Source organism: Sylvia atricapilla, chromosome W, assembly GCF_009819655.1.
Source record: "Sylvia atricapilla isolate bSylAtr1 chromosome W, bSylAtr1.pri, whole genome shotgun sequence".
Lineage (NCBI taxonomy): Eukaryota > Metazoa > Chordata > Aves > Passeriformes > Sylviidae > Sylvia > Sylvia atricapilla.
In genome coordinates, this window is record NC_089173.1 from 4,721,698 (window position 1) to 4,747,049 (window position 25,352).

The 25,352-nt window shown below is 43.6% G+C and overlaps 1 protein-coding gene across 2 annotated transcripts in view; it reads left to right on the forward strand.

Annotated features, from left to right (window-relative positions):
• The window catches only part of LOC136373335 (guanine nucleotide-binding protein G(q) subunit alpha), a 219,770-nt gene that overhangs the window by 111,929 nt on the left and 82,489 nt on the right, over window positions 1-25,352 (forward strand). The window lies entirely within an intron of this gene.

The window sequence follows — 25,352 nt, forward strand, 5'->3', positions numbered from 1 at the left end:
TTGTGGGTGTTAGATTGATAGTTAATACACCAGACACCCTTAACTTGGCACTTCTTCCTGATGTGACCGGACTTTCCACAGCGGAAGCACTTCATGCGAGAGCCGACCTGACCGGTGCGGTTACAAGCCATACTGGCCGCTGCAGTTTGGAGAGGTGCAAGGGCAGCCATGACCTGATTCTGTGATGTTTTTGCTTGTTCTTGGAGCTCTAAACTTAATTGCTTAATTGCTTCCACTAAAAATGCCTGAGAGCCAGATGGCATGCCGGCAGCCTTTTCAAGCAACAAGGGAACGGTCTAGTCTCCATTTATAGTATTTATTAATGAGCGAGTCTGTGCGTTCCCATTCTGTAATATACACTGCTTTAGTAATGCCCCTTTCATAAACTCTTGTACTCCTGCTTTATCTATAGCCTCGGCCACCTTATTTACAAACGAACCTAGCGACTCTTCTCTACTTTGTTTAATGCCCATGTATATAGGCGTTCCTCTAGGATTTTTTACCTTATTCATAGCTCTACGCGCTACTTCTATTGCCTCACGGACTTTATTGGGGCCCATTAACACCTGAGCTTCTAGTCTAAGGAATGCGCCGAGACCTAATAGCTCATCTATTGTTATTCCGTGCAAAGGATCACTCGGTCCTCTTTGTACCGCCACAGATGCCTGAGCCTCTGCCTGCCAATGCGCACCAAACAACATAACCTGATGCTGTGAATAGATCAATTTAGCTATACTCCTAATATTCCTAGGCAGAAGCAAATACGCATTAAAAAGATATTCAAGCATTTGCTTTGCCGGCTCACTGTTCACACCGTACTGTGCCACTGTAGTACGCAATTGTGTTAACAGCTTCTAGTCAAGCGCGCTCAGATTTGCCGTCAGACCTCTAGTTGCGTTTGGGGTAAACACCACCGGACACGCCAGGCATTGAGAGGCAACCTCCAGCAACCTTTTGTCCCCACTTTCCGCACCTTGGCGGGCCAGCGATACCCATAACTCACGCCGCTGCCTTGCCAGGGCCTCCGCTAGGTCGGATTCCGCCCCAGGGATAGGCTCTTGACTGCGGGGGGTAGGCAGATGGCTTGAAGCACCGGCAGGGACAGGGGTGCGCTCAGGGGAGTGCTTGTAGCTCTCGTCTAGGGGAGGTGCCGATGGCGTGGCTTCAGCAGGGGCCGGTGGAGCAGGCAAGGTAACCGTGGTGAAGGCAGGAGGGTTGGGGGTATTAGGATGTTGCCGCGAGGAGTCATAGGCATAATTACGTTCCTGAGCGGCTTTGACTTCTTTTGCAGCTCTTTTTTCTGCCTGCATTAATAACAGCTCATTGTGCACTACCTGCCAGAGCTTTCCAATCTTTTTAGCTGGTTTATCATCTTCCAAGGTCAACTCCCACAACCTATCTCCGAACTTTCTCCATTCCGACAACTCATGTACTGTGTGGGGATTAGTAAAAAAACCCATAAGACTCCCCGTGTCTCAAAAGTGAAGGTAATTCTTTATCCAGGTCGATACCCTGTATCTGCCTCTGCCTTAAGCAGGCGGTAAATAACTCATATGCCGCTTGCCTATTTATACTCACGTCAGCGCTGTTGCAACTCTCCAAAAGGTTGTCGGCGGCACGTATCGGCTGAGCTCGTCGTTACGATCACTCAGGGTCGGGGCTTCTTCGCTTATCGCCCTTATACCATTCTGGTTGCTGCAGAATTTGAACCCATCATCTTTTCTCAACTCCTGCAGGGAGGGACGCAGCGCATCACGTCGGGGTCACCAGATATTGGAAAAGATGGGAGATATGTCTCATCTTGTCATGGTCAACAAGTCTCGCTTTATTGTAAAACCAGTGGTCTTTTATACACACAATAATTAGCTCATGCATATTGCAAAATCTAAGCTCAGGATTGGGTCTAACACTAATGCTTTGTTTTCTATTACTAGCCTTGCGATTCCAAGTTCCCATCTCATTAATTTTCTTTACTGCATACTAACTATTCTCAACAACCCAGCTGGTATCTCTGCACCTGTGTTTCAAGGGCACTGTTGGCCCTGCTTCAGTCACGTACGCCTAGTTTCTCACACAGAGATTAGCTGAATCTGGCTGCTATGTCCTTTCTCACGCAGCCACATCTCAGGCAGGCTTCCCACAGCCTTATCTTGATTAATTGGACTACATACTAAATTGAGTTGAGTTACAGAAATTCATAGAATCATACAATGCTTTGGATTGGAAGAGACATGTAAAGATCATCTGGTTCCACTGCCCTGGGAGCTGGGTATCCTAAGGACAATTGGTTTTCATATTAAAGACTGAGGCAAAGACGACATTAAGTACCTCCGCTTTTTCCTCATCCCCTGACACTATGCTATTCTCTGCACGCAGCAAAGGATCGAGACTCTCCTTAGCCATCAAGATGGTATCCCTTCCCTGAAGTGTATCTACTACACCATTCAACATGATGTCATCTGTAAACTTTCTGATAGCACACTCTATCCCATTATGCCATTAATAAAGGTATTGAACACTAAAGGTCCCAATATGGACCCCTGAGGGAAATCACTTACTTATTATAGATCTCCATTTGGACATTGACTCACTGCCCATTGTGAAACCATGTTAGCTCTCTCTAATCACCTCTCTGTCTTCCATGTTTTTTGACACATCTTCCAGGATGATCTCTTCCATGATCTTCCTGGGCACAGAGATGAGGCTGACTGGTTGGCTGTTCATCTGATTGAATTCATCCTGAGAAAATGCTAATATATCATGTAACTATTTCCAACCGAACTGTGACCTCAAAGATACTGAAAAATAGTAACTCATGGATGGAGGTGGGTGTTTGTTTTAAGTGCCTGCCTCATGCTTGTTTATGTTGAAAATATTTCAAAAGTTCATTTATTGAAAGTAAATTCAGATATGTTTTGATGGCCAGTCTTCATTAGGTGGCATAATTCAGGATTTTAATTAAAGCTGTCAGGAAAATGAAACCACAAACAGCAGAGGTTTATGTCCAAAAAAGGAGGCAGAGGAGTCCTGTAACTTTATTCAAATAAAGGGAGAGGCCATGGAGCATTTGACAGAATCACAGAATGTGTAGGTTGGAAGAGACCATCAAGATCATCGAGTCCAACCCATGCCCTAACACCTCAACTGAAACATGGCACCAAGTGCCACATCCAGTCTTGTTTTAAACACGTCCAGAGATGGTGACTCCACCACATTCCCGGGCAGACTATTCCAGTACTTAATCACTCTTTCAATGAAAAACTTCTTCCTAATATCCAACGTATATTTCCCTTGACACAACCTGAGACTGTGTCCTCTCTGTCAGTTGCTGCCTAAAGAAAAAGACCAACACCCAGCTGTCTACAACCACCTTTCAGGAAGTTATAGAGAGTGATAAGGTCACCTCTGAGTCTCCTTTTCTCCAGGCTAAACAACCCAAGCTCCCTCAGTTGTTCTTCATATGGCTTGTTTTCCAAGTCCTTCACCAGTCTTGTTGCTCTCCTCTGGATGTGCTCAAGCATCTCAACATCCTTCCTAAACTGAGGGGCCCAGAACTGGACACAGTACTCAAGGTGTGGCCTCACCAGTGCCAAGTATAGGGGAAGAATGACCTTCCTGGTCCTGCTGGCCACAGCATTCCTGATACGGGCCAGGATGCCATTTGCCTTCTTGTCCACCTGCGCACACTGCTGGCTCATGTTCAGCCAGCTGCTGACCAGAACCCCCAGGTCCCTTTCTGCCTGGGCACTGCCCAGCCACATTGTCCCTAGCCTATAATGCTGCAGGGAGTGATTTTGGCTAAAGTGCAGGACTCAGCACCCAGACTGATTAAACTTCATCTTGTTAGGCTCTGCCCATCCATCCAACTGTTACAGGTCTTTTGCAGAGCCCTCCTACCTTCCAACAGATCAACACATGCTCCCTGCCTAGTGTTGTCTGCAAATTTACTAATGAAAGACTCAATACCCTCATCCATGTCATCGATAAAGATTTTGAACAGTACTGATCCCAGCACAGACCCCTGAGGGACGCCACTGGTGACTGGCCACCAGCTGGATGCAGCACTGTTCACCACCACTCTCCAGGCCCAGCCATCCAGCCAGTTCCTAACCCAGCAAAGAGTGCTCCTGTTCAAGCCATGGGCTGCCAGCTTTTCCAGGAGAATGCAATGAAAGACAGTGACAAAGGCCTTGCTGAAGTCCAAAAAGACAACATCCACAGCCCTTCCCACATCCACCAGGATGGTCACCTGGTCATAAAAGGAGATCAGGTGGGTCAAATACGATCTACCTCTCCTAAACCCATGCTGGCTGGGTCTGATACCCTGGCCATCCTGTAAGTGCTGCGTGATAACACTCAATATAAACTGCTCCATTATCTTGCCAGATACTGAGGTCAGACTGACTGATCTATAATTACTAGGGTCCTCCCTCCCACTCTTTTTGTGAATAGGTGTCACATTGGCCATCTTCCAGTCATCTGGAACCTCGCCAGCGAGTCATGACTGATTGTAAACGATGAAGAGTGGCTCCGCAAGCACATCTGCCAGCTCCCTCATCCCCCTGGGATGGATTCCATCTGGGCCTATAGATTTATGAGTATCCAAGCAGCTCAGAAGTTCTCTGACTGCCTCCTCTTGGATAATGGGGGGACCATTCTGTTCCCTGACACCACCAACCAACCCAAGAGAACAGTTGTCTTCAAGGCAATTTGTCTTCTCACTGAAAACTGAGGTAAAGAAGGCATTAAGCACTTCTGCCTTCTCCTCATCTGCAGTTACTAAGTTCCCTCCCCCACCCAATAGACAACAAAGGTTGGCCTTATCTTTCCTTTTACCATTAATGTATTTGTAGAAACATTTTTTACTATCCTTTACAGAACTCGCCATTTTAAGTTCAAACTGAGATTTGGCCTCCCTAATTTTTTTCCTACATGCCCTAGCAGCCCCCTTAAATACTTCCTGAGAGACCTGACCCTCCTTCCAAAGATGATACATCTTCTTTTTATTCCTAAGTTCCTCCAAAACCTCCTTGCCCATCCAGGCTGGACGTTTGCCTTGTCGACTCATCTTTTGGCACACAGGGACAGTCTGTTCCTGTGCCCTCAAGATCTCTGTTTTGAAGCATGCCCACCTTTCCTGGACTCCTTTTTTTTTAAGGGCTGCTTCCCAAGGAACTTTCTGAATAAGTCTCCTAAATAGGCCAAAGTCTGCCCTCCGGAAGTCCACTGTAAAAGTCTTATTGATGTTTCTCCTCATTTCACCAAATACTGAGAACTCTATAATTTCATGATCACTGTGCCCAAAGTGCCCTCCAACCACCACATCTCCCACCAGCCCAGCTCTATTTGCAAACAACAGGTCTAACGTAGTCCTTCCCCTGGTGGGCTCACCCACCAGCTGCAACAAAAAGTTGTCCTCCATGCACTCTAAAAATTTCCTGGACTGCCTCTTTTCTGCTGTGTTAAGTTCCCAGCAGATGCCTGGTAGGTTGAAGTCACCTACAAGAACAAGGTCTGATGATCCTGAAACATTTTCCAGCTGCTTATAGAATAAGTTGTCCACCACTTCTTCCTGGCTGGGTGGATGATAACAAACTCCCAGTATGATGTCTGCCTTGTTGGCTTTCTCCTTAATCCTTACCCATAGGCACTCAACTCCATCTTCATTAGTTTCAATACCTATGGCATCAAAAGCCTTTTGAATATAAACGGCCACCCCTCCACCTCTTCTCCCTTTCCCGTCTCTTCTGAAGAGCTTGTAGCCATCGAGTGCAGTGCTCCAGCTATGTGAGTAATCCCACCATGTTTCTGTGATGGTGACTACATCATAGCTTTGCTGTTGCACCATGACCTCCAGCTCTTCCTGTTTGTTCCCCATGCTGCATGCATTGGTATACATGCACTTCATCTGGCCTACTGATTTCACCCCTAACTCCAGCTTACCACCCTTGGGCCTGGTTCCAGGCAGCCCAGCTGTGTCCCCTTCCCCCTTCAAACCTAGTTTAAAGCCCTCTCAAGGAGGTCTGCCAGCTCATGAGCTACAAACCTTCTGCCCTTAACAGAGAGATGTATCCCATCTGGTTCCAAAAGAGCAGATGCTGTAAAATTTGCCCCATGATCAAAGAATCTGAAATTTTGTTGATGACACCAACCCTTAAGCCACTTGATAATGATGTGAGATCTCCTATTTCTTTCATCATTTTTCTCTGCCACCAAAGGGACTGAGCAGAACATTATCTGTGCTCCTGCCCTATCCACCACTTGACCCAGTGCCCTAAAGTCCCTTTTTATTGTTCTAGCACTTCTTTTTTCAATCTCATCACTGCCAGCCTGGAGTATCAGCAGTGGGTAATAATCAGAGGGCTGAATTAGCCCAGGAAGTCTTTCAGTGATATTTCATACCCAGGCCCTAGGGAGGCAGCAGACTTTTCTGTGGGGTGGGTCTGGGCGACATATGGGGCCTTCTGTTCCCTTCAGAAGGGAGTCACCTACTACGATTACCATTCTTTTCTTCTTGATGTTAGAGGTGGAGATCTGTCTTACAGATGAATTATAATTGGGAGGCTCACTGGGCAGATAATTTCCCTCTAAATCATCTGGCTGGCTCTCTAGATACAGGGCCTCATACCTATTGTGCAGTGGCACCTGGATAGGAGATGGGGATCGGGAGGAGTTTTTATTATTACCTCCCTGAGCAGGGACCCATTTCCACTCCCCTTCATCTACCAATTGCCCTTCTGTTGCCTAGGAGTGGGAGGCATACAAGTCCTCTGAATCTTGATGGGCCTCCCTTAAAGATGGAAGGGCTGAACTCCACCAGTGTATTTCACTTTCACTTTCCCTGATACTCCTTAATCTTTCAACTTCCTCCCTAAATTCGGCCACCAGTCAAAGGAGGTCATTCATTTGTTTACACCTCAGGCAAGCCTCCTTCACAACACCCCCTGAAACAACTGATAAGCTCACACAATCTGGGCAGGAATGGGTCGGTAGAGACGCATCCTTTTTGGAGGGCTCCACATGGTCACATACATTTGTACCAACCACAGTTTTCGACCATGTTGAAACCATTACTAACAGAACCCCCAAGACCAACCAGCCAGCAGAAACACCTCAAACAACCCATAGCACACCCTACTAGCAAGAGAATTTGCAACCCTGCCTGCTTGCCCTGCCGTGGCCACACCCCAGAGATGTGCCATGCCCCGTTTTGCCCATGGCCACGCCCCAGAGATGTGCCACGCCCATGTTCTCCCGCTCCTGTTCACCATGCTCTAGATCACCGCGCTCCAGGTCGCTGCAGTCCCTAGAGACCTCTTATAATTGGCCACTCAGCAACTAAGGAAGCTCCACCCCTCTTTCCTGAATGACTCACAACTATTTCCCCTGGGGTCTCTCAAATTGTTAGAGGACACAGCCTCCTTTTTATACTAATTTCCTGGCCTCATTTCCCTCTCTCTTTCTCCATTGGCTGAGGTACTTGAGAGGTACAGACTTCCTGAATTGCATAATACAAAACCCCTTCTAATGTATACCCCTCCCTTTTTCTTTTCCTTGTGTCAATGAGTGGAATTCTTATGGAATTTATGGTTCTTCCCATTGTTTCTTTCATCTCTCAGTATCTAGCTTTATTTACCAGCAGACCCACAGTTTGTAAAGACATACCTCTCTCATTCCTTTCGATCCCTCCTCTTTTATTTTCTCAATAATTGTCTTTACAAACTTTAGTTATCATTGACTTAATTTTTTGTTCCTGGATCTTTTTTGGTTTTGCAATTATTTGCAGTGACATAATTTTCTGTCCTTCTGTAGCCATTTCTGGATCTGTAGGCATGGCTAATACCTGCATCCCTTTGATCACATGTGGAATAAGTTGCACCGAGCAAGGGATCAGGTATGGTAAAAAGATGAGAGTTGCTAGAGCACATAAAAGGAAAAAAGCATTTGTTTAACTCTTAGTCCACCAGGTAAATGTGTCCCATTCCCATCCTTTACACATTTGGACCGGTACATGAGCTAACTTTCTTATTCCCTTTGTTATTTTTTTCACCACTTTTTCCTTGTCATCTATTTGCAAACAGCAATTTGACTCATTTAATTTTCCACACACTCCCCATTCTTCTGCTAATAGATAATCAAATACCATCTGATATTGAAATATTGCATTTCTCATCTGAGTAGATTGGTCAGCAAGGTGATCAAAAGCTGCAGCTGTCTGGTTGGTTATTGTTTTAAAGAGAGCTTGTAACCTAATTATTTCATTTAAATCATAAATGGGTTCTCTGGCACCTGACATTAATTCATTACGATACCAAGTCTCTCGTCCATAGTGTTGTATGATTTGCTCAGGTGGCCATTCATCTTTTCCACAATTTTGGGCATTCCCTCAGGCCAGGGATGCATCAATTGACCGCTTTTTTCTAATCAGATCATCATATACCTTGATTCTTAACTGATTCCCCCAAACTTGTGGTAGCAAAAAGAACAATGGTCTAATATACCCTATATAACATATTCCTGACCAGTTTGGAAGCAACCTGCAATGCCACCCATGGCCAGTCTTCAGGTCTTCCTGGCCCTCCACAGACCCAACAATTGCTAAGATTAAAGGTTTTTGCTACTTCTTCTCCTAGGACTAAAAAACAATTCTCCTACCTCTGGCTCAAATCTAACTGACAATATAAAGGTAAGATTAATAAGAAAAACATTCTAATGGTGTAATCTAATCTCCTAATATAATTCTCATGTCTTTCACACCACCTGTGGCGAGTGAAGGCACAGAAACAGTTTAACATAAAAAAAACCAATGACAGCAAGGATTAGCCCCCCCAGTGACTGGAGATCCGAAAGGAGGGATGCCCATACAGACTATTTCTGCAGACAGTCTGTGGGTATGCACACAGGGCTTCTCCCGATGTTGACGCACTGGATACTGCTCTGGTCCACTCCTTCGGTGTGTCAGTCATGGCCTCCCATCCTTCTCCTCCAGCCGAGATGTCCAAATCTCTGGGGCCTAAGAGACCTTGACCTGAGTGTGATGGGTTCACCTGTGTTCAGCTGTCTTGACGGATGTTTCTGTGGTCAGTAACACTTGGAAAAGTCCACGCCACTTTGCCAGCAGTGGTGCTTCCTTCTATTCCTTAACTGGGACCCAATCTCCTGGTTAGATGTTATGAACAGCAAAGTCCAAAGGCAGGATCTGTGCCAGCTGAGCTTCCTGCCAGAGAGATTTCACAAGAGACAGTATCCTGGCCACATATCGTTTTAAATATACATCACTTATTTCCATTCCTCCCTCATTTCGGGCGGGAGGTTGTGTAAATCTGGCTTCTGTGGGCTGTGGTCTCCCTCACCTAAAACTCAGCCAGGGAAGAATCTCTGCTGCGTTTGGCTTTCTTGTGCATGCATCTCTCTCTTTCAGCCTTCTTTGCTTTTTCCTAGGCCTGAGATGATTAAAGAATAGGTTTTCCCTTTATCTAATCCTAATGATTTAACTTAGAGTCCCAAGTCTCAGGCAGGTATCAATTTATATCAATGTTTGAGGCATGAACTTTTTCTGTCTCCACCCCGTGACTCAAACATTGTCTTTTGTCCTCAGATGATGAGGAAAGATAGTAGAAGACAGAAACAGCAGAAGTAATGATATACAAAATTAGCACACAAAATCTTTTCATACAAAATGTTCTCATGCAAACATATCCTTACATCAGGGCTATGCTGTTTTCCAGGAGACAGATTATAGCATTGTTGTAATTTAATCTTGACACAAACCAGGAACTGTGGCTTTATTATTGGTGGGATTAAAAATGAAATTAAGTCCCTTTCAAACTTTGTTTTATTATCCCAAGTAACTTTTTCTTTTGAATTTTAGTGAGTAAATTGCCCCCTTTACATTTTGCACCCACAAACTGAGAAGCATGTGCATTGCAGAATGTCCCATAGTCACTACACTGGTTGGCATAAATTGGAAAAGTGAGGCAAAGTTAAAATCCTCTCTTAAGATATATGGCATTAAATTCAACAGTACATTAGTTTGAGAGCTGGTAGAAATCTTTTTTTTCTGTATTTTATTCATGTCTTATTTGCAGTCCATGGCTACCTCACCTGGTTTAGGAAGGGGGATTCAATCATTTCTCATGTAACATTTGCTGGGGTTTTGATAATTTTCTTGAATTCACTAATATTAGTAAATCCAAAAAATTTAGCCAAATTATAATAGTTTTGAAGCCTTCTGAGGAAGAACTGGGAAGGTTAGTATATATTTGTATGATTTAAAATATGTATAAATTCTTATACCAACCATCAGGATAAAATTGGTTGAGACAAATTATACATCCACAAGACCTTTAGCCACACCATTTTTCAGTAAAAAGACAGAACAAGTTAGACAAAAATCAAACTCAAGTATATGTAGAATGCTGTAACTAATATTTGATCTCCCACCAAGTCACTCACAATGAAAACACAAACAAATCGCAAAAATTAACAAACTGACAATGCAAGCAATTATGGTGGCACTTTAAATTTCATTGATGGGGTTCCCCACACCATCGGAGTTGCAGTATTGGCTTCAGGACTAAAACCTGCCAATTCTGGCTTTTTACAATAAAACATATAAAAAGCACAGGGGCATGGGTCCCATCCAAGTAGGAACTTTAGGCTACGCACAAAACCCCACACAGTCAAAGGAGTTAAATCCCCAAATTCATCTACCACAATTTCCACAATTCCCTCAGAGAAGGATGCATTCAGACTTCCAAGCCTACAGAAGAAACCACAATTTTCACAACTCCTTGAACAATCAAAAATCTTTTTGACAATTTTCCCCCCTGTTGTGGTTTGAAAGCAAACCGAGTCAGCAACTTGATCAGGGTGATGGAAGCAGTCCAGGTGAGGCGGTATTCCTGAACCAGTAATCTCGTAGAAAGATCTGGTAGCTCCAGTCCTCTGGAAATCCAGTGGGGGAGGGCTGCTTCTACTGTTCCAAATCCCATCTTATATCCAGGTGAGAATGCTGGGCTCCTCCCCTTGGGCGGAGGATCTCACAATGGGATGATGAGTCATATAGGAGGTCCTTGATGGCTCATTAAAGAGCGATAACTCCCGGAGGGAGTTATCTATGAGTCATGCAGCAAGGCATTGATGGACCATTAACTGAAGATGGTGATAGAATACATCCTAAACTACAACCCAGGACATCCCCTTAGGGATAAAATTGAAGGTGTATCGAGAGGCCCCTGTGTCTACCAGGAAACACACCTCCTCTTGATCTGCACGCACCTCAAAAGTTGACAAGGGCTGCAGTGTGGTGAGTCCCTCGTATAATAGGAAGTCCTGACACCCGTAACAATCCATCGTCATTATATTCTGAACTTCTTCCTCCTGAGGATCCAGCTGTCTCTGTGGACATTCCTGCTTCCAGTGTCCCTTTGCCCTTCAGATAGCACACTGATTCTTTGGTTGGTTCTCCCCTGCTGAGGAGGGAATGCTTCTGCCACTTCCTTGTGGCCTACCCCTTTCCTTCTATCCCAGGGTCCCCTTGGACCCTGTGGCCTATTCTTCTGGGGCCATAAAAACTTCGCCATCCTTTTTTACGTGCATGTGCTCTATCTTTCTAACAAGTTCATCCAGGCATCCAGAGACTTATTTTGCCCTTCTAGTCCATCCCATCGCGTGTGTCGTTCTCCCACAGCTCAAAAGCATTCCTTTCTCAAGTGAATCAAACAAAATCCTTCAAAGAAAATCTTAATCCTTCCACTTACAATCTCCATTTCCCAGATATTCCTTCCTTCTCTTCCTCCTTGTGCTTACTCTATCACACACCTTATACCAGAGCTGGCTCCCCTCCCTCCCCACCCCCAGTGCTCCCAGCAGGCATGGCTGGCAGCATCACAGGCAGCCAGGGGGTCCTGCAGCCTCATGGAGCTGCGCCACAGCCCCCCCACCCCCACCCTGCGCTCGGTCCTGTTGCTCCTTGTCTCAACTATATCTCTCCACACTCCATTTCAACCAATGCATTTCCAACATACTAACGCTGTCTGTCCATCCCTTGTTGTCAAGACTCCTTCTAGCCTCTCCTTATTTCCCTCCCTGGGCATGCATTATTGAGACGCCTTCTCAACTCCCCTACTGCCCCTTTTGGGCATACATGCTTTTAATTCTGGGAGAATGTGTAAACCATCTCCACATTCTTCCAAGGGATTCTTCAGAGATACTTTGGGATCGTCATCCCTTTTGCTGGGGTCCCTTCCCAGCTTTATCTTTGCTAACCTCCATGGGTGCCCTGTTTAACCTGTCCTACCCTCCATGGGTGCTTTTCCAGGTTTACTCCCTGAAGATCCCATTTTACTCACTGGTGAGATTTTCAGTGGTCCTTCCCTGTGGACTCTTCACGGACCCCCCAGATCCGCCACTCGTCTGTCTCCTGGACAGTCTTGGGAACCCAATCTATCACCCAGTGCCAGCTGCCACCAAGGGGAGCTGATCACCAAAACTGGGCAAGGCATGCCCTTAGCTACGCTCACTGCACTGGACAGTGGAAATATCCCAGACAACAGCCCCCAAATTGTCAGGAAAATTAATCCACAAACACCAGAGGTTTATGTCCAAAAAGGAGACAGAGGAGTCCTGTAACTTTATTTGAATAAAGGAATAGGCCATGGAGCATTTCCCCATGGAGTGTCTCAAATTGTTAGAGGATGCAGCTGCCTTTTTATCCTAATTTTCCAGCTGCGTTTCCTTCTCTTTTTCCCCATTGGCTGAGGTACTTGAGAGGTACAGACTTCCCAAATCGCTTAATACAATCCCCTTTCTAATGTATACCCCTCCCTTTTTCTTTTCCTTGTGTCAATCAGTGGAATTCTTATGGAATTTATGGTTCTTCCCATTGTTTCTTTCATCTCTCTGTATCTAACTTTATCAGCAGATCCACAGTTTGTTTGTAAAGACAAACCTCTCTCATTCCTTTCAAAGCTGACTGTTGAATTACAAGGTTATGGTGAATAAGGTTATATTAACCATATTCATGAAGAATTTTTTTAGTTAAAACTACTCTTGTTTTGATACCAAAATGGATCAGATAGAAACTTGCTAACACAGTTTTGAGTATTAGGAAGCAGGCATCCTTTATTGCAATGCTGGGTACTTGGAGGATCTTTCCTCTAATTGAGTGCACTGAGCATCAGGTAAACAGAGTTTTTATCATACACACTGATTACATATTCATTAGCTATGTTCGCTTACTTGATCTATATGTATTACTTTATTTTACATAGTTGCACCTCTTATTGGAAGTCCTTATATAGTCTTTTGGGATCTTCTTTGGTGGTCTTCAATGTCCAGTGTCCTAATTTCCAGGTGGCCATTCCTTGACCTCAGCTCTTGAGTAAGCACAATGCCATTGTTTTTCATGACTCCTGCTTTGTCAGCCTTATCTACTTCTCCAAGTCTACATTGTTCCCTTTATTTGGTAAGAGTAAAATGTTGTTCTGTTCTTCTATCATTATCAGGTTTTTTATTAAGTTTAGGAGTCTTTTCACTTCTTTGTCTGATTTCTTGATGTGAACAATGTGGGAAAATGTAAAGCTAATTAGTCTATTCCTATTATCATATTATTTTTCTTTTTGTAATATGGACAAATAGTTCCTTTGGAAGTTTTTCAATGGCATTATAAGCACTTTCATAGCCTAGTTACTTCTTTGAAGGCTGATTGCAGTTTTGGCCCTTGTCACAGGGAATATATAATTCATTAAAAGTAACTGCTTCTTCCTTAACACTGACTAGGAAACAAAAGGTTTTCTTCTATTTCTGATTGGTTAGTTTGCAGATCACAAGTATACTTGAGCAGTTTTTTCTGATGTTAAGAACTAGCTACTGTAAGCAGCTTGTTACATACACATTACTTTGGTAATGCACCTTCCGCCTGTTGCTATAACAACCTCAGAACATTACCTCAGCAGCCATTCCAATTAATTTTTAGAAAAGTAAAGTAATTATGGCTATAAATAACTTCTTAGACTTGGTCTGTAGTGTAAATTTACACAGTGCTATGTTACTGGGTTTTTTTTAAAGTAACTTTATGCAATTTTTTTTTTTTAATTTTTTGTTTTGTTCCTTTGTATGATGCTTAGCTGAGTATGTACCATTTGGGTGAGAGGTTGTAACTACCACATGTCTCATCAAAATAAGATATTTCTTTGCAGGTGGTAAAAATAAAATCCTAGTGCCATGTAGTTCTGCCCTAAATTGTTTGCACAGTTGCTGCTAACTGTTTAACTGATTCCTCAGTAATAATAGTGATTATCTGGTTTTGGACTCCACCTTAGGACAATGGCCAGGATGTTTCCAAGATCTGTATCTTTATTATAATTTTAAATTTTGAAGTAAATAAACTAATAAAATGTCTGTTTTTGGCAATTGTTGGCAACACTTTTTGTGAAAGGTCCATGTTTATGATGATTTCCTTGTTTGTTAGAAAGAGTGCATGTGTATAGCAGCTTCTTGTGTATACTGAATCAGTAGTTGTGTCACAAAATCTGATTGCAGAACTTGTGCATGCATGTATGTCGTAAGGCTTCTAAGGGCTTGTGATTTTATTTGGGTGTTGTCTTTTTTTAGTTAGATCTTTATCCTAAATGCATGCCTGTTATGTGATTAAAATTTTTACATGTGCACATGTCACAGATAACCCAAAATGCTGTTGTATTCCATATCTATCTGTGCCCCAAAATTGTTTCTGTCTCTATATGACCCTGCAGCCAGAAAACAGAACTGGAGGGAGGGAGAACTTTGCCACGGTCCTTTTTTTTAGTTGGAGCCTGGAAGCAGAGATGTCTCTGTCTCTTGGCAGCATTTGCTGAAGGTGGAGGCTCCACGTTTGAGGGGGTTGTTTTGGGCTTTTTTTTTCCCCCTGGGCTTGCAAAAGTAGCCACTCAGAAAAACTGCATTTTGCAATCAAAAACTGTTTCAGAGTGAATTTTGCAAAGCAAGCCCCAGTCCCTGGGGCCAGGTCACCCTGCATTGGTGCCAACAGACCAGTTCTTTTCCCCCAGCACACCTGCAGTGTGGAGGACAGCAGCACCAACACCAGCAGAATCCAGCGAGTGGCAGGAGGAAGCAGCAGGAGGTAGTGCTGACTCCACACATGCCAGCAAGTCTTCATCTGTCACTAAAACTGCTCCACAAGCTCCTACCTTCCCAGGAGGATTTGCCATCATTCTTCCCCCTTGTCTCCCAGACCGTGCAGTCACCTGTGAAGGCTGCCATCTTGGGGGAAGAGTCAGATGCCATTCTCACTTTGTCTCCTTACATGTTCCTGCCAGTGGTAGGACCCATTTTGGAAAGGGAATTTCTGTCACAGTACAGCTAGTCTGTAGCTGGACAGATAAATCTCGCTATAATAAGAAACCAAATTTGGCTCACCTAGTTCAATAAACAAGTCCCTAGGTTAACAATCATAGGATAGATTTCAACTCAGAGACCTCAACCAATCCCTTTCAACCCTAAATGCAGATATATCATTGGCCAGGGAGCCAGGCAGTGTTAAGACTCAGACCAATCAGTTGTCTAGACCCAGGAGTTTTGAACTCCCTATATAAGAAGGTTCTAAACAATAAAACGGGCTGTTTGTTGAGGATGCTCTGTGAGTTTCTGTCATCTCTGTCTCCAATCAACAACCTCCAACTTAACATCTGGTGACCCCAACGTGATGACAGCAGTCATCCCATGAGTAGAACGGAGGAGACAGAAAAAGCATGCATGAAGAGCCACAAACCAGCAAAAAGCTGGATATAATTGAGGCGTGCAAGCAGAGCTGTCCAAAATATGCAGTATACAGAACTGTTTTGTGGTGGAAAGCTGCAAAAATCCCGATTCCTCTCTGTAAATACCCCTTATAAATAGAAAATAGCACCAAAGAAATGGGAGGATGGTTCTCTCTGGAAGAAACCCCAATTATGAAGGTATGGACATTTTTTTTTATTTCAGAGGAGAGAAAAGCATAAGCAACAGGCTTTAGAAGACACTATGGACATTATAAAATCCTGGAGGCTTGTTTTGGACTGGCTGAGGCAGTTGGAAGCTGAGTGAGATGCAGAGACAGCAGCAAAAATGCCGTGGACACTGCCCGCCAAAACATCTGCCAAGGATATGGAGCGGGGCAGAGTGGCAGGCAAAAAAATGAGAGGGGAGAGGCCGTTATTTACCAGAGCTCCCCTGCTGCTGGCAGCACTGGATGTATCCTCGGAATGCCCAGGTCCACCCATGCCCCACCTACAGGTGCCATCTTTGGGCTCCGTGCCCTGTAACACACCACAGAGACAGCCTGCTGAAAAACCCCATGTGCTACTGACACGGGTCACCCAACATGGCGGATGCCACATGGCACCAAAGTCACTCATCCAAGATAGTGGACCGCAGGAGGCAGCCCTCAGGAGCACAGGGGAGCAGCATCTAGAATTACCCCTGCCATGATGCTTGGGACTTCCTCTGGTGCACCCACCAAAAACCGGAAAAAACAGCATCGCATCACCAGAAACCAGAAGTGAAGCTGGCAGCCCCACAGTGCCAGGGCTCCACGCTTTAGGGACTGGAGGCCCCCCACAGTGGGCACTGGATGCCACAGGCAATGTAGACTGCCCCTGCATCACACACAACTTTGCCAGTGCTGCAACTGCCCGAGCCACCACCAGAACCCACTGCTGCAAAACACCATGTCTTATTACATTTGCAGCTTGATCCAAGCTACTGCTCTGCATCCGCAGACCAGACAAAAAGGATGTTTGTGTCTCCACGGCAGCCCCTACAAGCCCTTCTACACCTCCAGCCAACAACTATAAGTTTACCAGGGCTGTGGGAGGAGAACCAAAAGGTGGCCTGTGATCCCCCAATTCTGTTAATCTTAAGAGAAGCTCCAACAGTGTCATGGGGGAGCCCACGCCAGGGGAGCCTGTGCCACCCTGTACCATGCAGGCCACCGTCTCTGCGAGCCCAGTGAGATGTCAGCAGCTCCCTGCATGTGGGCAGTAAAGAAGCAAACCAATAAACTTAGCAGCGCCAGTCAAGGCAATGACAACAAAGGCAGCTCCGAGTTTCTATCCCACACACTCAGCAGCATGTGCCTGGTAAAGCGTGGCCAGCCTCCAATATGTCAGGAGAGCCCCACAGCTGTCCTGCCTGCCGCTACTTTGACTCTGCCAAGGCTCTCAAGCCCAGCAGACTCTAATAAGCTGATACTAAATAAAGGAAAAGATCGAGCCCCTTCCTCAAGAGGGAGGACTACAGCATCTGTATGTGGTAAAGTTGAAACTGATTCATATAGCATATCTTTCCTAGCTAATGCTTTTGCAGTTACTATGAAGCTGTCACACTGATGTTACCACCACCATTTTGGATGTCTCTTTGTTCTCTGGGAGTTTGTAAGATTTAGTAATTTTGTGTCTAGTGTTTATTTACTGGGTATTTTTGCCTGTTGCAGTTTTGCTTGTTAGTAAACTGTTATTTTTTCATTTATATCAATTTCTATTTTGCTTCTCCTTATTGGTGGAATGGAATTTCTTAAAACAAAGTGAAAGAACTCATTTTAGAGTGTTCCTCTTTAAATTGTCTTGAACCAAGACAGCACGTTTTCTCACAGCAGTACTGTATTTGTCAGTGTGAGAAACAAGGCTCACTCTTTAAAACTTTAAAAAGCTTAATAAGGGATAAAAGGAACAGTACCCAGCACTGGGGTGCCTGGCAAATCACCAAAAACACATTGTTAGCTTAAAACAATTTTCTTATATACTTTTTCATTACACTGGTTACACACATATTCATGAGGCTTATACATATTCAAACATTCCTGTGAGTTCTTTTACATGTTCTGGGAATTTGTTAGCTTTGTTGCCACCTGATATGTCCTGCAAAAGTGTAGATCTGATTTTTGGGAGTCGAGTATGTAATTTCCTCACAATGTATATGCCATTTCCTCACAACAACAGACAGGGAATTATTGATAACTGCAGGGTCAGTAGCAAGAGTTTTTTCACATCCTTTCTTTCAGTGTTATCTGTGTGATTCATTCAATGTTATCTAATCATTATTGGAAAAGATGGGAGACGTGTCTCATGCTGTCATGGTCAACAAGTCTCGATTTACTGTGATCAAAATCAACATTCTTATACAATCAGTAATTAGCTCATACATATTACAAAAGCATAGCTCATGATTGGTTACAGCTCTTCTAACACATATAACTCTTGCGGTTAGCCTTGTGGTTGCAACTTCCCTAATTCCATATACTTTTCTACATACCATGTACTTTCAACATCCTTGTTGTCATCTAACATCTGTGCTTAAGGGCGCTCTGCCCTTGGCTTAGTCACGTACACCACACACGCCTAGCCCCTCACACAGAGACTAGCTGGATCTGGCTGCTATGTCCTTTCTCTCGCAGCCAGGTCTCAGGCAGGCTCTCCACACTTCCCCCGTTTTCTTTTTGTGCCAACAAAAGTTGTTTCCCATAACCATCAATCATATTTATAAGCATGCGCTGCAAGCATTTTATAAAGCATGGCAATAGCAATAACATAGCTCCAATCACAATAATCAAAGTTATCCCATGTTGTAGTATCGAGGTAACCCAAGGGCCAAACCCAAGTCCCTTTAACCAATCATCAAACCCAAAGCCCGTGGACTTCTGCAAATGTGTGGTTAGTTCCTGCAGTTTAGAAATTTGAGCATGAATGGAGACCGAGTGATCAGATAGGTTCATGCAGCACATTCCTTCAAACTCTTCACATCCATGTCCCTGCGCCAGCAGCAAGAAGTCGATAGCTGCTCTGTTTTGAAGGGTCGCATGCCGCACTGAATCCACATCAATCAGCAGGTCCGAAATAGCCCGGGAAGTAGCATTCGTTTGTTTAGCCAGCCAACAGGCCATCCTATCTAATAAAGTCAACGCCCGAGCAGCTGCCAGTCTCAGTCAGGGATTCCTGATGTGGGTTGGCTCCAGCTTGAGGCCGCAGCGCTGGTCTCGCGTTCCGAGCCGGTATCCACTCTGGTCCTGTAGGGGTAGAAACACAGAGATACCCCCTTCCCCAGTATAGTACTTGAGCCGGGTCTTTCCACTCCCCTAGCCTGGGGCATTTGTATTTTACCCAGACCCCTGTGTTCTTTAGTACACTACTGTCTTCCTTTTCTTCCAGAGTGTGGGTGACAGCAGCAGGTGTGGTTGCTGACCCAAAGATACACAAATGGTTCATCACAAATAAGGCCTTTGCTAATCGCTGCTGAACATCCCTCACCTCCTTAAACTTGTTTAAGTATGTTTTCAAGGTGCCATGTGTTCGCTCCACAATGGCTTGACCTTGTGGATTATGGTGTATTCCTGTAACATGTTTAATTCCCCACTGTATCAAAAATGCCTCAACCTTTTTACTAACATATGCCGGCCCATTGTCCGTTTTCAATTGTTGACACACCCCCATTACAGCAAAGCATGATAATAAATGCCAAATAACATGCAGCGCTTTTTCCCCTGCTTGTGCCGTGGCCCAAACATAATGACTAAAGGTGTCTACTGTGACATGGACATATTTTAGCTTCCCAAAAGCATTTATATGCGTGACATCAGTCTGCCAAATCTGATTACTAGCTGTGCCTCTAGGATTTACCCCTTGACCCAGCCCAAAACTCTGATTATGGTTGCTACAAACAGGGCAGCTACGCACTATATTCGTAGCTTCTGCTTTGGTAATTCCAAACTGCCTTTGTAACCCCCTCGCATTTTGATGATATAATGAATGGGCCTCCCTAGCCATTGTGAAGGGTGGCAAGGCTGGCATCACAGCGGCAGAAACTAGCTCATCTGCTTTCTTGTTGCCTTCCCCCAACCCAATGTCCCACTTATGGCTCCTGATGTGTATAATTGCATAGGGCTCTGTTCTATCTCCCAAGGCCCATTTCAGCTGCATAAACAAGCCAAACAGCCGTTTGTTGGCAACTTCCTTAATCGTGGAGTCTTCAATCCGGGATGCCACTCCCACCACATAAAGAGAGTCCGACACAACATTAAGGGGTCCATTCAGGTGCGATACGGCCCAAACCACAGCCAGTAGTTCAAGCGTCTGTAAGTAGTCCTCAGGTTCTGCTTTTAGGAGATGTTGTTTCCATTCCCCCTTTTCTTGCCAAACAACAGCTGCACTGCGGGATTTACGTCCGGCATCTGTGAAAGCAGTAAGAGCGCCAGCAATTGGCTTGTCCTCACGTAGGGGTCGGGCAATCCAATCCCATTCACCCAACCACTGCAGCGCTTTTGGGCGGAGCGGGCCTGTTTCTATGTGAGCCCCCGATCCCAGCAGTGCCTCTGCAAGGTCAGCAGAATTCAACAAATACTAGTCCAGGGTGGCTTTTTCCAGGGGGAGGTAAATGATGGCTGGTTCACAACCCATGACTTCCAGGACTCGCAGTCTGCCTCGTTGTATCAGTCGTGCCAAATTTTCAATTTTTGTTGTTATTGTTTTCTTTGTTTGCAGTGGTGGGGACATCCATTCTAGCACCCGGGCCTCCCCCTTTTCCTTTTTGTGTTGCGTAAGGGCCCCAAGCAGGTGACCCGATCGACTGTGCCATACCGTAAGAGTCACCGGGGAGGCAGGGTCCAAACGGGAAACAAACCCCTCAGCCACACAGCGTAATATCTGATGTAAAGCGTCTTTCTGCCGAGGAGTCAAAGACACCGGGGTGCAGGGATCCGTCCCTTTCAAAAGAGGCTGGAGAATCTGGAGCAAGGTATTAGGGATACCCACAACAGGTTTGAGCCACTGCAGATCCCCCAAAAGCTTCTGCGCCTCGTGTAATGTAGTCAGGGTGACAGCCCCCAGCAGTTTTTGCGGTCTAATTCTACTTTCCGTTATGGTCCACCCAAGGTACTTCCAAGGAGCAGACTTCTGGATTTTCTCTGTGGCGACGACTAAAGAGTGGTCTGCCAGCGTGGTTTTGATACGCTCCACCTGATCAGGCAAAAATTCATGTCGCTGTGCAAATAAAATATCATCCATATAATGGTAGATGACTGTCTCTGGCATTTGCCGGCGTAAAGGCTGTAATGCTGCATCTACATAAAGCTGACACAAGGTTGGTGAATTTCGCATACCTTGTGGTAAAACTGTCCACTCAAATCATAACTGTATGGGGATTAGTAAAAAACCCATAAGACTCCCCATGTCTCAAAAGTGAAAGTAACTCCTTATCCAGGTCGATACCCTGTATCCGTCTCTGCCTTAGGCAGGCGGTAAATAACTCATATGCTGCTTGCCTATCCATTACTCACGTCAGCGCTGTTGCAACCTCTCCAAGGTCTCGGCAGCACGTATCGGCTGAGCTCGCCGCTGCGATCACTCAGGGCCGGGGCTTTCTCACTGTAGCCCTTATGCCATCCTGGTTGCAGCAGGATCCGAACCCATCATCTTTTCTCAACTCCTGTAGGGACGCATCGCATCACGTCGGGGTCACCAGATATTGGAAAAGATGGGAGACGTGTCTCATGCTGTCATGGTCAACAAGTCTCGATTTACTGTGATCAAAATCAACATTCTTATACAATCAGTAATTAGCTCATACATATTACAAAAGCATAGCTCATGATTGGTTACAGCTCTTCTAACACATATAACTCTTGCGGTTAGCCTTGTGGTTGCAACTTCCCTAATTCCATATACTTTTCTACATACCATGTACTTTCAACATCCTTGTTGTCATCTAACATCTGTGCTTAAGGGCGCTCTGCCCTTGGCTTAGTCACGTACACCACACACGCCTAGCCCCTCACACAGAGACTAGCTGGATCTGGCTGCTATGTCCTTTCTCTCGCAGCCAGGTCTCAGGCAGGCTCTCCACAAATCATATAGACAGTTTTAAGCTATTTCCACAAACTATCTAAGTCACTACCGTCAGCTAGTTCAAAAAAAAAAAAAAAAAAAAATAAAGCATCCTGCAAAAGTTAACATAATCTCTATTTTGAAAGCCTAAACTGCAATATATATTTATCACACTAATGCCTAGATAAGATACACATGGCCAGGGCACAGGCCGCAGAAGCTGACAAATTATACTATATCAAAAACAGCTAAACTAAGTGATTACAAGCTGTACTACATCAAAATTGTTATGATTAATAATAATTTGCAAAAGCAAACACATAACAGTGAAAGCCAATAATTACACAGTTATCTATAACAGTCGGTTGATCAGAGCTGCAGTAGATGAGTGATTTAAAAGCCATGGTGAATTGTGTATTTAATAAGTAATGACAGAAAAATAAATAAAAATATTCATTTTCTGATAGTGCTCACTTTTACTTTTCATCCTGAGTAGTCTGAATTCAGAGATTCTCAAGACATTTCATGTAGCCCTATCATTTTCTTATATGTCTTTTAAATTAAATGTCTTTAAAAGTCCTCTTCTGGTTACAAATAAATCAGTGGAAGAGGTAACTGTGAGAATCAAGAATCACTCTTTAAAATATTTAAAAGTTTAATAAGGGATAAAAGGGACAGTACCCAGTGCTGAGATGCTTGGCAAATTGCCAGAAGCACACCAGTTGGCTATAACAACTTTCTTTATATACTTTTTCATTGTATTGGTCAAATGCATATTCATGAAGATTATACATATTCAAATATTCCTTTAAGTTCTATTACATGTTCTGGGAATTCTTTAGCTTGGTTCAACCCTTGACCCATCTTGCAATAGTGTAGATTTGATTTTTGGAAGTCATGTATATCATTTCCTCATAACGTATATGCCGTTTCCTCACAACAACAAACGGGTAATTATTGATCACCGAAGGGTCAGTGGTAGAAGTCCTTTTAGCATCCTTTCTTTCGATGTTATCTGTGTGGTTCCTTTAATGTTATCGAATCAGACAGACAGTTTTTGCTATTTCCACAAACTTATCTGAGTTATTCTCACTATTGTCAGCTATTTACAAAGATAAAAACATCCTGTAAAAGTTAACATTACACAGTCTCTATTTTAATATTTTGTGAAAGCCTAAACTATAATATATTTATCACACTAATATTCATAAGCTACACATGGCCATAACATTGGCTACAAAAGCTGACAAATTATACTATATCAAAAGCAGTTAAACGTGATTACAAATTGTACTACATCAAAATTGTTGTGATTATTAAGAATTTGCAAAAGCTAATACATAATAGCAAAAGGCAACAACTACATAGTTATTTATAACAACTCCATCCTGTTTCCCTGCTGGAGCTTAGAGACTTCCCACATCCCAGTCTGTATCAGTCAAACAAGCTGTCTTAATTTGAGCAATTTCCATAGTGTTTCTTTGCTATTTCAAATAATTTTCACAGCAATAGATCATGGAGACATTGGACAAGAGCAAGAGTTAAGCATGGACTGTGACTTTTGGAAAAAGGTGCAGTTAGAAGCAGCTGGAGTGAGGATTTGGCCTGCACAGTTGCAGTTGGAAAAGGTGTTTGATGTTTTGATGTTTTTATTTAAAGTTGCTGCTTGTGCCAGAGACAATACCAGTGTGATTGACATTACTGTTCTCTAATATATGCTCACTATCAGGATGCTAGGCATCCTCCAGTGTCAGGAGGGAATATGTGGATTGAAACCAATTCAAGCCTGTTTCCCTCCTCAAAATTCTTCTGCTAGTTGTTCAGTTCTTATACACTATATTGAGCTTAGCCATGTATATGCTTCTCCCATGCTCGACTGACTAACTCAGAGAGATATTCACACTCTCTTAATGAACTCAGAGAAAAACATTTACATCAGCAGTTGATCCACTCAACTTATTGATCCAACTCTTTTGATACGAAGAAGCCTTGAATATAATTCACTGCAATAATAAAGACTTATAAAATATGATAACCCAAAACTATGATAAACCCTTTATCAAAGGGTTATCAAAGGCAGGGCCTCAATTTGAGTGCTGTGTGCAGTTTTGGGCCCGACAATTTCAATAGAATGTGAAGGTCTTTGAATGTGTCCAGAGAAGGACCACAAAGCTGGTGAAAGGGCTGGAAGGCATGTCCTGTGAGGAGCAGTTGAGGACTCTGGGTTTGTCTAGTTTGGAGAAAAGGAGGCTGAGGGGCGACCTCATGACTCTGCAGCTTCCTGAGGAGGACACATGGAGAGGGAGGTGCTGAGCTCTTCTCTCTGTAATCTACTGACAGGATGTGGAGGAATGGTTCAAAGCTGCATCAGGGGAGGTTCAGATAAGGAAACATTTATTTACTGAGAAGGTGGTCAAACACTGAAAGAGGCTTCCTAGAGAGATGGCTGATGCCCCAAGCCTGTCAGTGTTTAAGAGGCATTGGGACAATGCCTTTAATATTATGCTTTCAGTTTTGGCCAGCAGTGAAGTGGTCAGGCAGTTGGACTATATGATCATTGTAGGTCTTCCAACTGAAACTATTCCATACTTTTCTAAAAAAATAAAATTCTAAATGTTCTGTATTACTGTGACACCTATGATAATATTTGAAAATCATGTGTGCTGGTAGTGTGCATTTAGGTTATAATAGTATTCCAGTCATCTTTTCCTTTTTATGTAAATATTCACTTTTATTCATTTATACTTTCCATATTCCTGCTCAGCATTTTGAAATAGTCCATCAACCCAAAAAGTTGCTTTAAAAAAATTGCACCATTACCCCATTCCTCCTAATGGAAAATGTGTTTGCAGTTCTAGAAAAATAAAAGTATATTCTTACACAGTTAATACAAAAGTTATTTTAATGTTATTGAGCATGTCTGTTGATTTGTTCTACTGGCATTTTGGGAAAATGGTACATGACTAAAGAAAAACAATTAATTTCTGCTATATTCCAAAATATTCAGATGTAGTACAAAGCAGTGGGTGCAGTAGAGCAGAAATACCCTGATAACAATCCTTATGATACACACGCTTACCCACTGAAATTTTTTTTTAAATTTAATTATATTATTTTGGATCAGAGGGAACATGAGCTTCAAAGAGAAATATAAGGAGATTTTATTGATTTTACAGTCTTTTGAATGAAATTTTGTATTGCTGATGCAGGCAAAGCTTTCAGACTGATTGTCAGAAACATGTTTAATTCCCTCTAAGTTGATATAATAATCAAAAGTTATATCCACTGCCAGCAACGAAGTACGATGCAGCAGCTCACTCACTCCCCTGGTTTCCCCCTCTCCCAGTGGGATAGGGAGGAGAATCGGGGGGAAAAAACTAAAACCCATGGGTTCAGATAAGAACAGTTTAATTACTGAAACAAAGTAAAATATAATAATTATATAATATTTATATTTATAATATAAAAATTATAATAATTAAAATAATAACAATCATA